This window comes from Gracilinanus agilis, chromosome X (assembly GCF_016433145.1).
Source record: "Gracilinanus agilis isolate LMUSP501 chromosome X, AgileGrace, whole genome shotgun sequence".
NCBI classification, from domain to species: Eukaryota; Metazoa; Chordata; class Mammalia; order Didelphimorphia; family Didelphidae; genus Gracilinanus; species Gracilinanus agilis.
Window position 1 is genome coordinate 25,012,585 of NC_058136.1, and position 14,417 is coordinate 25,027,001.

A 14,417-nucleotide genomic window follows, 5' to 3' on the forward strand; every position below is an offset into this window, starting at 1 on the left:
AAACTACCACACCAATGCAACTACCAACAATTTGGAAATTGGTCTTGTTCAAGGACACATGACAAAACTAGTGGAAACGCGCATCGGCCAAGGGTGGGAGGGGGGCCCGGGGGGGGTTGAAGGGGAAAGGGGAGCATGAATCATGTAACCATGTTAAAAATGAATATTAATAAATGTTAAAAAAAATGAAATCAAGTTTATTACCTATATAGTGCAATGGAGCACAATGGAAAGGGTGAATAGATTTTGACTGGGACTTTGATGGGGATGGGAACAAGAGAGTGAGGTGATGGAGGCTGGGGTTTGTACAATGACAGCCTAGGTTTCAGAATCACTGAGATGGAATGGAAGTATGATAATTTTTGAGGAATGAGCTTAAGCAAGTTATCACCCTTTTTATAGGACAAGAAACCTTTGTGGAGATGGCACAGCCTAGAGGGTAAGGCAGTAATGGAAAGTGAGTAGTGTATTTGGACCTTCTTGTGGTATGGAGATTCCCTATAAGGATTCACCAATTATTGAACTGACGTCAAAATAAAGTCTTCTCAGGGCCTAGGCAATGGCGTGTAGTTAGAATTGGTGTGTGGGTTTTGGAGCAGGCAAGCTTTGTGGAGTTGTAGAGGACTTATGGGAGGACTTATGAAATGACTGATCCATCAAGATCAGTGTGGAGTATATAATAAATAAAATCTGTCTACATGAGCCCACATCTATGATAAAAAGTGAAAACACCATACAACAAATGTGAGCTCTCTTCCTACTGAGATGACATTGCAGAGATATAGCCATTTAGAACTCTGAATCCACTTAAGGGACCCATAAGGCCCTTTTTCTCCTATGTCTTTGTCTTTCCCTGTGTTTTGGTCATCTCATTGCTCATAAATATATTCTCTAGAAAAATGGACACAGAGTAAGTTTGCTAATATTGTAGCTCCTGACAGATAATATCTCCTTTGATCCTTGCAATAGCCTTGTAAAAAGAGTGATGATGATGATGATGATGATGATGATTTTACAAAAGCGGAAGCTCATATAGATGAAGTGACTGAGTTAGGACTTTCTGTTGGTGATGATCAACTAGGCAAGTTCTCTTACTTCATAGATGAGGAAAGACAGGTCCAAGATGGAGAACTGACTCTCCCAAGGTCATGAAGAGGCCACTTCTAAGTTCTTCTGAGGTAGGACTCAAGTACAAGTTTTCTATCTCTGATAGTTTTTCTCCATTTTTACTATGCTGCCTTCTCAATGTTAATGTTTGTGAATGACTCAGAAGATGATGTCTTAAATACATGCAAAAATTGGTTGAATGGCTTTATTGACCAATAATGTCAGCAAAACAACTTGTTGACACTTTACCTTTTCTGAGAGATATGAATAGTCAAGTTAATTTGTTTAAGCAAATGATAGAGGATAATATTTCATCCATATTATCTCCTTCTCTCATTATCAAAAAAGAAAGCTGACTCTACTCTCTGAAGTCTCAGAAACCATGTGCATAGGAAGGCCTGGCTCAAACACTGATGAGGATGCCATTTTTAGACACAAGAAAAAAGTCTGAGATGACTAGCCTGAGAGATATCAACAAATGCATATACCCACTTGTGGTTATATTCACAAAAAGGGGGAAATGCTAGAACATATGCCAGGAAATTAAACTGAAATGCTCCAAACTAAGGATCCCACTCAACAACTATGAGTGAAAGAAATTTCTCAATTTCTATGGGGTTAATGGTTTCACATAGATGATACTTCCCACTGAATATTTTGTTCTCTTATTCCATCCAAAGGCCACCTTCTGGGAAAACAGCCCTTATTTATGACTCAAAAACTGCAGAGGTAAAGAAGTAGGGATCATTAGCTTCTCTCAACTTGCTTGTGCCATCCAGTTTAAAGATGCCCAGACCTATCTGTTGTTACCATAGCAACATCCCCCCTCCCATCCCCTACCCCAATGTGGTTAGGCAATCTCTGGCTTTTAGTTCAGTCTAAAACAATGTTCCATGGGTCAGTTAGCAATGTGGAGTCCACAGTTAGACAAGCTCATTTATAGTAAATTATGAGCATCAGACAACCAACTGCCTAACAGACTATCCCTGAAACAAATCAAAATTGGCTTTGCTCATGCTTAGTAAGAAGAGACAGACTTGAAAAAAAGTTTCTTTAATGTCTTCAAAGTACAGAGCTGAAGATGGTTTGCATTATTTAAAAAAAAAAGAAAAAAAAGAAAACAGACTGTTACATTCAGTAGTCATCTGGGATTGTCCAAAAATGTATAATGTACAAACTAGATATTTCCCAGTAGTATTCACTTTCTCACTGCATCAATGATATCATTGATGAGTGTATTCCCTCCATTGGTAGAAATTTCCATACATTCATGCCTCCCCTCCTGTGTATAAAACTCTCATCCATGTCCTTTCCTATTTGAATGAACATTGGGTTCAAGATGATTGACTTCCTTTCACAGTCTTCATTTATTTATTTGGCAATGGAAAAAATGACCGCCACTATTTGAAGAAAGCCTATCATCTATAGATCTTAAATTCAACTATTATAAATTATGTCTCCTTAACAAATAAAACAATAGATACTGATTCTGTGATGTCCATAGCTAATTTCAATTGACTTGTCATTTAAAAATTTTAAAATGTTAAAATGTTAAGAAATAGCTTTCATTGAAATTTTTACCTGTTGAATAGTTAATTAAAATGAAATACTGCTGATTTCATAATTTTCATTAAAGGGATTGGCTCAATCAAATATAATAACATTGAGATATCTGCTGGATTTATACAAGAGTAGAATAGGGAAGTGCCTTTGAAAACCATCACTTTCCATAGTCATTTCAAGGTGAAATGTATAGGCATACTACTCTATATGGACACAAGCATTTTCTACATGCATGAACCATTTTCATAGTTTGGATGATAATTGACCAAATCCATAATAACACATTCTGCCCTCTCCCCTTGATATACTAGTTTTCTCTGTGTCTAATATCCTGCCTGAAACAGTGATTTATCCAAAGCATGCCATTATGATAGATGAGAAATTACTCAGTGGATTTTCTTTTTGTTTTGTTTTAGTGAGGTGCTTGCTATTCAGCTGCCAAGCATGTTGGGTCTTAAATTGAATGTGATTAATTTTTGGGGGGGAAGAGTTGGAATGAACTTTTCTTAATGATCATATTCGTTTTTTCCCACAAACTATAACTAGACAACAGATATTGTAGAAAAAGACCAAGTTCAGTTGGAATCAGCAATTTAATGTGTCAATGCAAAAGATCACAGAGATCAGAGATCTAGAGCTATAAGGGACCTTAAAGGCCATTTGTTCTAAAGCCTTTATTTTATAGCTGATGAAATTGACACCCTTGAAGATGATGTTATTTGCCCACAGTTACTCAGATAATGACACAGGTAGAATGTGAACTCAGGTGCTTTGAATCCAAAGCCAGTAAGTTTTCATATTGTACTATGAGGTAAGTCTGAGCGTCTACATTTGTTGTTATTTAGTTGTTTTTCAGTTGCATCTGACTCTTCATGGGGTTTTCTTGGCAAAGGTCTTCAAGTGGTTTGCTGTTTCCTTCTCTAGCTCATTTTACAGATGAGGAAACTGAGACAAACAGGGTTATGTGACTTGCCCAGGGTCACAGAGTTAATGCCTGAGGCTTGATTTGAACTCAGGAAGATGAGTATTCAAGACTCCAGGCCCTGTCCTCTATCCACTGTACTGCCTAGATGCATCTTGTCTTCATGAATAAAAGTTTAATGTCAAGAATGAAAAGAGTGAAAATCATCATGGTACTCTGGAAAAGTCAGAATTCCTTGCTTCTGCCCCATTTCTGCTACTGTCTACCTATTAGACCTTGGACCAGTGATTTTACCTCTCTGGGCTCCCTTTCCTCATGTGTAAAATGAGGAGATTCAATGTAATTATTTCTTTCTTTTTTTTAAACCCTTGTACTTCGGTGTATTGTCTCATAGGTGGAAGATTGGTAAGGGTGGCAATGGGGGTCAAGTGACTTGCCCAGGGTCACACAGCTGGGAAGTGGCTGAGGCCGGGTTTGAACCCAGGACCTCCTGTCTCTAGGCCTGACTCTCACTCCACTGAGCTACCCAGCTGCCCCTCAATGTAATTATTTCTAAGACACTTAGCAGCTCAAAAGCCTATGATCCCACATAGCACTCTTCCTTAATCTGGCATATTGTATTCAGCTCTGAGCACCAAAATTTAAGAAAAGCATTGACTAGATAGAGCATGCCTAGAGGAGGGTGAACAGGAGGTCAGGGAAATTAAGACTCACACCTTATAAAGAATGACTGAAAGAACTGAGTTTGTTTGTCTTTGAGAAAAGAAGATGGGGTAGAGCATGTTAGCTGTCTTTAAATATTTGAAAAGTTCCTGTGTGAAAAAGAGACTAGACTTGTGCTTGACCCAAAGCACAGCATCAAGCAAAACTAGGAGAAATAGGTAGAATTTGCAGAGAGTCACGTTTCAGCTTCACTTAAAGAAAACCTTCCTAATAATTCCAATTGTCCAAATCAGCTTCCCTAAAAGACTAGTGAATTCCTTATTCCTGGTTATCTTAAAGGCTCATGATCATTTGTTAGGAGTATTGTTAAGCGGATTTCTGTTCAGGTAAAGGTTGGATTAATGATCTCTGAAGTACCTTTGAACCTTGAAATTCTGAAATTCTTTAATTTCATAATTATCATGAAATATTATATCAATCAGATATAATAACATTGAGATGTCTCCTGGGTATACATGAATGCAGAACAGATAAGTGCCTCCAAAATCCATCATTCAGCATGGTCATTTTGCAGTGAAATGGATACTCAAATTGCCCTATATGGACAATATATATTTGAACTTCTTAGTCATCATACCCTGTAAGGAGCTGGATTACCATGTTGTGTGTAACAGGTGATCATTTTAAATACATCACCACTATGGTACCACTAACATGAGTAATTTACCATTAGGTAGCATGCATTATAGCTAGATGGTCATTATATGCAGCGGTCTGGAGACAGGAATATCTGAGTTCAAATCTGATCCCAGACAATTATTAGCTCTGTATGTGACCCTGGGCAAGTCACTTAAGCTGTGTTTTACCCCTAACTTTCCTTCTTTGTAAAATGAGGATAATAATTGCACCTACCTTACAGAGTTGTTGTGAGGATCAAATGAGATAATAATTGTAAAGTGCTTAGGACAGTGTATGACACATAGGAAGTAAGTGCTGAATAAATGTTGTTATTATTATTGTTATCATCATTATCTGAATCTTCATATAAATGGAAATCAGACAGTATATTCTTAGGCTACAAGATAATAAGCATTTTATTAGTAAAAATATAATTGAAATTTTAAAACAATTTACTAAGTAGAAAGATTTTAAACAAAGAAAACTCTAAGCACATCTAAGTAGACATCCACAGTATTATCTTTGTTTCTCTACTGTTAGTACTTTAAAACAAGTATCGTTGTATGTGCACTTCTTGAAATTATAGCTTAGTTAGATGTCACTGAAGCTTACCACCTTTCTGTTCCCCTGGAGCTATTACACTTACTTGCCTAAGGCAAGAGGCTTTCCAGTTAGGAAGTCATGCTGTCCTCTAGATACCGGGTCCTGGAAGTTGTTGGAGACTATCCCCTGTGGATCTCACATGACACTGTTTTTTAAAAGTATTGATACAGGGGGCAGCTGGGTAGCTCAGTGGAGTGAGAGTCAGGCCTAGAGACAGGAGGTCCTAGGTTCAAACCCGGCCTCAGCCACTTCCCAGCTGTGTGACCCTGGGCAAGTCACTTGACCCCCATTGCCCACCCTTACCACTCTTCCACCTATGAGACAATATACCGAAGTACAAGGGTTTTAAAAAAAAATTAAAAAAAAAGTATTGATACAGTTTGTTGTGACATAACAGATATTTTCCAAACAAGCTTTATTAGAAAGTTTATACTTTCCCCAAATCATTAGTTTAATAATGGTTAACAGAATGCAAGGCTGTGCCCTTTAATTTGCATAGCATAGTAGTAATGTTGGCCATTGAAAATGACCAGAGGTTTGTCCCCACTCTTTGTTCAGTAAGTCAAAGAAACAAATACCATAACAAAACAGTACCTGCCCTTAAGATACTTAATTTTTAAAGGAGGAGACAACAGGAAAATATAGAAGGATAGACAAAACGAATAAAAGACATTTAAGGTAACTTTGGAGGAGTTTGGAAGACAGAAAAGATTTCATGTAGAAGGTAACACTTGTGCTGAGTCTTGCACAAAACCCATGATCCCAAGAGGTGGAAGTGAGAAAAAAGAGCATTCCAGGCATGGGAGACAGTCATTGCAAAGGCATTGAAGTGGGAGATGGAGTGTCATATATAAGGAATAACAAAAAGGCCACTACACCTAGATCCTAGAGAGAGAAGTAATGTGTTAGAAGGTTAGGCAGGTGAGAAGGGGCCAAGTTGTGGAGCTTTAAATGACTTTATATTTGATCCTAAAGGTAATAGAGGGTGTTTGGAATTTAAGGTCAGGGGAATGGCATGGTCATACCTCTCCTCTTTAGGAAAATCATTTTCCTGGCTGTATGGAAGACTAGGTAGAATAAGGAGAGACGAGACAAGGAAGCCAATTAGGAGGCTCTTGCTGTCATCTACATGAGGAGTGTTGGCTTTAGGTACATTGCAATCATTGAGTCACATAAATAGCTTACACCTCTATAATGCCCTTATGTGTTAATGAGCATTGTGGTTATCTCTGGGTTTATTTGTCTTAGTGCCTTGCTAGAATAGGAGCTCCATAAAATCAGGGACAATGTCAGATTGAAATGTCTCTATCTCCCCTAGTGAGCACAATACTCTGCATTCAGTAAGCAGAAGCTTAATGAATGTTTCTTCCACTGAATTTGTTCTTAATCCTGAGAAGTTTAGGTGTTCTACCTTGAATTTATGTCTCAGCGGTGTATCAGCCTTAGCTGCCCAGGTTTGCCTATTCATAAGGCAGAAGCACAAAGGAAGCTTTGCCTTTCCTTCACCAAACTTCTGTCAGGAGCCCACTCCTACATACAAGGTCCTCTGCTCTAGGCCCTAAGTGAAGAGAAATTAAGAAAAAAAAATGTAATTTGGTTGGAGAGATAAGACAAAAATCTTACTAAATGAAAACTAGGTGTAAGTGCCCCCTGGAGGCATCAGAAAGGTACATCCTGGGAAGTTATGCTTACTTCCTTTCTCTCCTCGCCCACAAACTTGCAAATAGGCACATAGTGCCTGACTAATCTCATATCCTAGGACTAGGTTCTCTCTTCTGAAGATGCTTTCCAAAGGGTACTTTTCCTGTGTCACTTTTATTCAGTAGTCAGTGAAAACCTAGGTACTCAGCTCTCAGCTCTCTAACCCTCCTGAGTACTGACGTCCCTTATTTGACATACCTTAGTCCAGGGCAGCTGTCAGATCTCAGAAGGTAAGCTGCCTAACCCAATACTTTCCTTAGGTAAGATAAACGAGAGTATGCTTTGTTTCTTTTAATGGTCATAACACTCAATGCATAAAAGAATCAAGAACTAATGGGGCTTCTGCTTCACTTTGCTTTGTGGACTTGGGTAAGTTATCTGCCCTTTCTAGGTCTTGGCTTTTTCATTGGTAAAATGAAAATGTGAAAATAGATGCTGAATTTTGACCTTAGTCTATCATGCACCTCTTTGTCAGGGAGATGAAACTTATGGACCCTTAATCAGAATATTTCTTTTTTTTAATATTCAGATTGCGTCTTCCTCTCTTGCCAAGGCTGAAAGTCTGTGGGTTTCTGTTGTACTGCCCCCTCTCCTGATTAGCATGGGAGCTTTGACTTACTCTCTTTCTGACCTGGGCCAGATTGCCCCTCCTTGAACAACCTGGTGACCTGAAGGAAACCAATTATATGGAAATAAAAGTGTAATTTTTCCCATTCAAGTTCACTGACACTCTGAAATCTATCCACTGACTAAAGGATCTCAAAGTTTTTCCTAGTTTTAACAACATACATGGTTTAGTGTTATACTTTACTTGGATGGCTCCAGTCTCATTGATAAAATAATGTCTACTACCTAGATAATTTGCCCATCAATGATACTTTCTAGTTCTATGTGAGTCTTACTTAGATCGTAAGATCTTCCCATCAGTCCTCTACATTGGTTTATGGACAGTCCTCTACAGTGTTTTATGGACAACAGAAGTATTCTTGAAGAATTATTTATATCAAATTGTTGTAGAATTAATCTTATTTTATAGGTATTTTATTAGTAAGACAGTATAGTATAGGTAGATGGAGTCAGGCAAATCATGAAGACTTACATCCTATTTGTGACACATGTTAACTTTACCGTCTTGGGCAAGTCACTGAACCTCTCAGACAGCTCTCTAATACTTGAAATTAGAGATGAGCTACCCATCTTTGTTTGCTCTCCTGATGACAACCCAGGTTAGAACACAAGAGAACTCTCCAGAATGAGTACTGCATCATTGGAGAAAGGGTCTACATTGTTAAAATGAAAGCATATGCATTCAAATCTGACTTATTTCAATAAAACTTGTGATGTGGTGAATGGCTTTGTAAAAGGAAGTATACATTTGATATATGAATAATCTTCCCTCCCTGCCCCTAGTCTGTTAGATTGGCAAATTTCAGTCGTGTGTGTGTGTGTGTGTGTGTGTGTGTGTGTGTGTATGTGTGTGTGTGTGTAAGATTTCTCTAAAGGGGAATCTAAACTGTTTCAGTTAGTGGATAATAATGTAAATAATTTTCTTTCCATGCCCTCAGTTTTTTGGATTGACAATCCCCAGGTTGTGTGTGTGTGTGTGTGTGTGTGTATGAGTTTCTTTAAAAGTGAGGCCAAGCTGTTTCAGTTAGAGGGTAATGATGTGTAGTGATGGAAGGCAACTTAATCAGCAAAAACATCAATGCTATTGGGTCCATGTTTATGCCAGGGAACAGGGCATACTGGTTAAATCACATACTTTTTGAAGGACAGTTTGTGGAATGTACTTAATTGCACTGTCCATTTTAATTCTCAGTTTGTATATGTGTAACTGTCTGTTTAATTGTAGCTGTTTGATACCAGTTGTTCAGGCTAAAGGCAAAAAAGAGCTTCTGTGTGTACATTGTATGTAGTGCCTTCTAGCCCTGAGCATGAAGCTCTTGCATAATGAGGACCTTGTGTATGCTGTATAGTGTCAAGCACTTTTCTCATACTGCCAGATCTCTGGCAGCATCTGAAGACCTAGGAGTAGCTGCCAAAGCATACTGCTGGGAAAACCCTTGTACAAGGCAGCAGGACTGTAGAGGATCCATGGGAAAGACCTGAATTGGCAAAGAGAATTGCTAGCATCTACATAAATCAACTTCCTGGTGGGTGTTTCTCACCTGATTGTGTCTGTTTATTATTCCTGTGAGGCAGAGTTGCCCCCATGGTATAAATGGCCCATCAAGGTAGACTACCCTGAAGTAGAATACTTGCATGCTCAAGACAAAGTTCACTGTCTTCAAAGCCCTTTGCTGGGTCCTTCAGCCCCTCAGTAAAGGTTATAATTGGCTTTGTCCACTTGTGTGATTTGGGTATTCATATTGCCTGCTTCAGCTTCTCTGACTTCTGGAGATTCTAAAGTTGAGATACTTAGAAAATAACAATTACTCTAAAATTTCCTATTCTCTTTTGGGATGATTTTCAGATTGATTTTGCTCTTTAGCCAAAATTCTCTTTGCTATATGCTTTTTGCAAATCCCACTTCAAGACATTTCATCTTCTCTCTCTGGAATATAGTAGAAGGTCAGTTCAGTCAACAAGAATTCATTAATGACTTCTTATGTGTCAGGCACTACATGGGCTAAGCACTAGGAGATACAGAGAGAGGCAAAAACACAGTCTGCCTTCAAGGCGCTTATATTCTAATAGGGGAGACAACATACAAACAAATATGCACAAACAATATCTATCTATATGGTATTACTATTGGTTTCAGAGTCAAAAGATAATGGTTTGAGTTCTGGCTCTGCCACTTATGTGCTCTATGACCATGGGTTAGTCACCTTCCATCTCAGAGCCCCAGGACTCCTCTCTGTAGAAGCAGGAAACCAGATAGTATCATCTTTAAGTTTCCTTCCAATGTTAACTTCTTAAGACTCTGTGATTCAAAGAGCAGATGCATGGCTCAGTGCATAAAGAGCCAGGCCTGGAGACAGGAGAGCCTAGATTCAAATTTGTCTTCAGACATTTCCCAGCTATATGACACTAAGCAAGTACCTTACTCTGACTGTCTAGCCCTTGTCCTTCTGAACTTGAGTTGCCACTTGGATAGAAAGAAAGGTTTTAAAAAAAGATTCTGTGATTTATCCCCACAAAACTTTATATATACACTCTAGGTAAATGGTTTTCCTCCTGTCATATGCAGTTACAAAATGGACTACACACAAAAGGATTACCACCATGATTACCACTTTTACCACTTTACCAAAAAAAGATTCAAAACAAACTTCTCTGGAGATATTTTTGGAAAGGAGAGACTTTTGTCATTGGGAGAAGTTTATGGGCAGCCTTGCTGAAAGGTCAAATGGCAAGGCCTACATTAAATGATCACCCACCTAACTTCTACCATTATGAGTTACTAAAACCCATGAGTTGCTTGTTTTCTCTGTCCTGAGATGCAACATAGGACAATGGGAAGATGACTAAACTAGGAGATGAAAAGTCTGAGTTAAGCTTGGTTCTGCCATTTATGATCTGTGTGAAATCAGGCAAGTTGAAGCCTGCACTTTCTTATCTGTAAAATGAGGATAATAATACTTATCTTTGCTAAGACTAGGGAAAAATATATTTCTCTTCATTAGGAGAGGGAGTGGGTCTTTATGTTTCTAGTCTTAGTCGTTGTGGATAAACTACTTTGTGATTCAGGGCAAACAGCCAACTAATTAGAGTTCTCAGGCATTTCATCTATCTCTATTGCCAACTTTATCAACACCTATGTTATGAGCCTTTCACCGAATCTGACTTAGGATTAGAAAATCTTTAGCTCATACCAATTACTACTTGCTAACCAAAATCACCCTTATGTCATTTTAGAGGTTTCCTTCTAATAATCCCTCAAAGGCTGTCTGGATCCAAGACAGAATACTTTTCCTCAATTCTCCAAAATTCTTTGGGTCTTCCCTTTCAAATGAGTATAAGTAAGCATAAAAGTTAAGTGGAGAAGTCAAGGTAGTTGTCGTTCTCCTATCCTCATATTTCTGCCTTTATTTTGTATATGGAGCCAGCAATAAGTCTTCTAGGCTTGAGCTTACCTACACTTCATTTTTATCCCCTAGATCTATTCATGTATCTGACAATCACAGTTACTGGGTGCTGTTCCATTGAAGGGAATACAAAAGAATTAGATTGGAATCTGATAGGAGCTTTCATTCATGTTATACCTTAGAGGTTCCCTTTTTCATTATCCAAAACCTTTATGGACCCCTTCCATATAATAGTACTTTTACTATTTAAATTTATTGAGAAAATACCCCAAAATATTGAAAAGAAGCTAATGTGAATGAACACTTTTAGAATTTCTGTTTTGTTAAACACAAGTAGCATCTGTAAAGTTTTGAGAAATAGTAGACATATATGTACATCCAAAACATCATTCAGTCTGTAGAAGGTATGTTTGTTTATTAGACTGAATCATGTTCTGTATTTTACTGAATCTAAATACAAATCAAAATGACATGAGGGGGGGCAGCTGGGTAGCTCAGTGGAGTGAGAGTCAGGCCTAGAGACAGGAGGTCCTAGGTTCAAACCCGGCCTCAGCCACTTCCCAGCTGTGTGACCCTGGGCAAGTCACTTGACCCCCATTGCCCACCCTTACCAATCTTCCACCTATGAGACAATACACCAAAGTACAAGGGTTAAAAAAAAATGACATGAGGATTCATGGACCCTCTAGCATAGCTCTGTGGCTCTTCAGGGATCCTTAGCCCATATTTTGGGTACAGTTTAAACACTAGTACTAGTTTAAACAATACTATGGTCTTGGAGACCTGGGTTCTGATTCTGATTTTGTTATTAGCTGTGTAACTTTAGATTAGCAACTTTTCTTTGTGTCTTCATTTACTCCCTTGCAATATAAAAGGGCTAAATCAGATGATACTGAGATAGATCCATTCCAGCTTTAACATTCTGAGGATCAGCACAGTTGGAGAGAGAAAATTAGCACAGAGAACAGTGACAAGGAAACACCATCTAAGAGGAAAGACTGAGAGTTAAATCATGCTTTACAAACATCTCCTCTGCTCCTCCTAACAGTCCTACAGATATATTTCCCATTTTGTTGTTGAAGAAATTGAGTCTCAGAGAAGTCCATGGTATGCCCATGATTGTGCAGTGCTTACTGTCATATAATTTCAAGGAAGAGAGTTATAACTTACACTAAAAGAAAAGATCCAGTAAGGATCTGCTAAACTATTCCATAGTATCCTACAAGCCTCTTGATTCTGAGAGGCCAAGCAGTACTAAGGACTAGTCAGTTCTGCCAGAATTGAAGTTTGTCTAATTTGTATGTTACCCTAAAAGCTGCAATCCCCAGCAAAACTACTATTCCCAGCACCCTACTCACTTCCTCACTTCCTGTCATTACGTGCTGATGTAGACAGGATATAAATAAATTGGGTGGAATTCCTGTCTAGCCCTCTTTTCCTTCCTGTTACAGCTTTGGTGGAGTGGAGAATTTTGAGCAGGTAGAAAAACTTAGTCACATGGTTCTATTTTGTCAGATAAGAAACTTTATAAAAAATAATACTTTAATTATTAAACATTAATTTAAATCTTACAAGTTCTACTAAGAGTGAGTCTCTTCTCTCCTGCCAAGACTTCCCTTCATACTCCAAAGTAATCTAGCTGTTTAGGCCCATTTTACAAATGCACCAATACGAGAAAGCAAACCTCTATCATCTATGGGTAGACCAATCATCAATAACCCCAACAAGAATTCTTGGTCAGGTTAGTCTACTTTCTTGGCTATTGAGTCAGGGCATGTACCTTATGGATTCTCTAGGCCAGTGATTCCCAAAGTGGGTGCTACCGCCCCCTGGTGGGTGCTGCAGCGATCCTGGGAGGTGGTGATGGCCACAGGTGCATTTATCTTTCCTATTAATTGCTATTAACATTTTTTAAAAATTAATTTCCAGGGGGCTAAGTAATATTTTTTCTGGAAAGGGGGCAGTAGGCCAAAAAAGTTTGGGAACCACTGCTCTAGGCACTCAGTCTTCACCAATCTCACCAGACTCACTCACTGATGGTTTCCAAACATCTTTGGGGATCTATGACTCAGACGTTTATTTCTAATAAAATCTTATGTTTTGTTTTAGGGTGAAAGGGAATCAGTCTTGTAGCTTGGTCGCTTGCTCCCAAGTCATGCACATTGTAAAAACAAAAAAATATTGATATAATAGCTGCATATGTTCTCCATGGTCCCTATGTAGGCCACAAATTGTGCCCTTGTATCAAGCATGAGCATTCACTATTCTAGCAGCCTGGAGAAGTCGAGTGGCCTAGAGAAAAGAAGATATAGGCTAGATACTTGGTTTTACTGATGATTATCTATGTGAGTCTTTTGATTACTTTGAAACTCAGTTTATTTCCCAGGGTAGAACCTGGACAATATAATGGTCCAATTTGCATCAAAGAATTGTGAGAAAAGCAGTTTGTCAACATCATTGAACTTCCTCCCCCACCCTCATACACACATGCACAATAAACTCTAGTGACTCCCTATTGCTTCCAGAAGCAAATACAAAATGCTCTTTGGCATTTAAAAACCTCCATCACCTGACTCACTCCTATATTTTCAGTTTTCTTATACCTTACTCCTAGCACATACTCTTTGATCCAGTGACACTGGCCTTCTGATTGTTCCAGAAACAAGTCAATCCATCTGTCTGCCCTGAGTATTTTCTCTAGCTGTACCCCATGCCTGGAATGCTCTTCCTCCTGTCTACTGACCTCCCTGGCTCCCTTTAAGTCCCAACTAAAATCCCATCTTCTATAGGAACACTTTCCCAACCTCTCTTAATTCTAGTGCCTTCCCTCTGTTAATGATTTCCTATTTGTCCTGCATATATAGCTAGCTTTGTAAATATTTGTATGTTGTCTCATTCATTAGTTTATAAGGTCCTTGAGGGCAAGGGAATATATTTTGCCTCTTTTTGTATTCTTAATGCTTAGCACAGTACCTGGCACACAGTAGGCATTTAATAAATGTTTGTTGATTGAGTGATTGATCCATGTTTTAGAACTATGAAAGTTTAAGCTGCTCATGCTACTGCCACTAGCACGGACTATAATGGAATTTAAAGCCTCCCTTTGGGAACAGCTAAGAGTTTTAATATATGCCTGGTCTTTAAGCCTG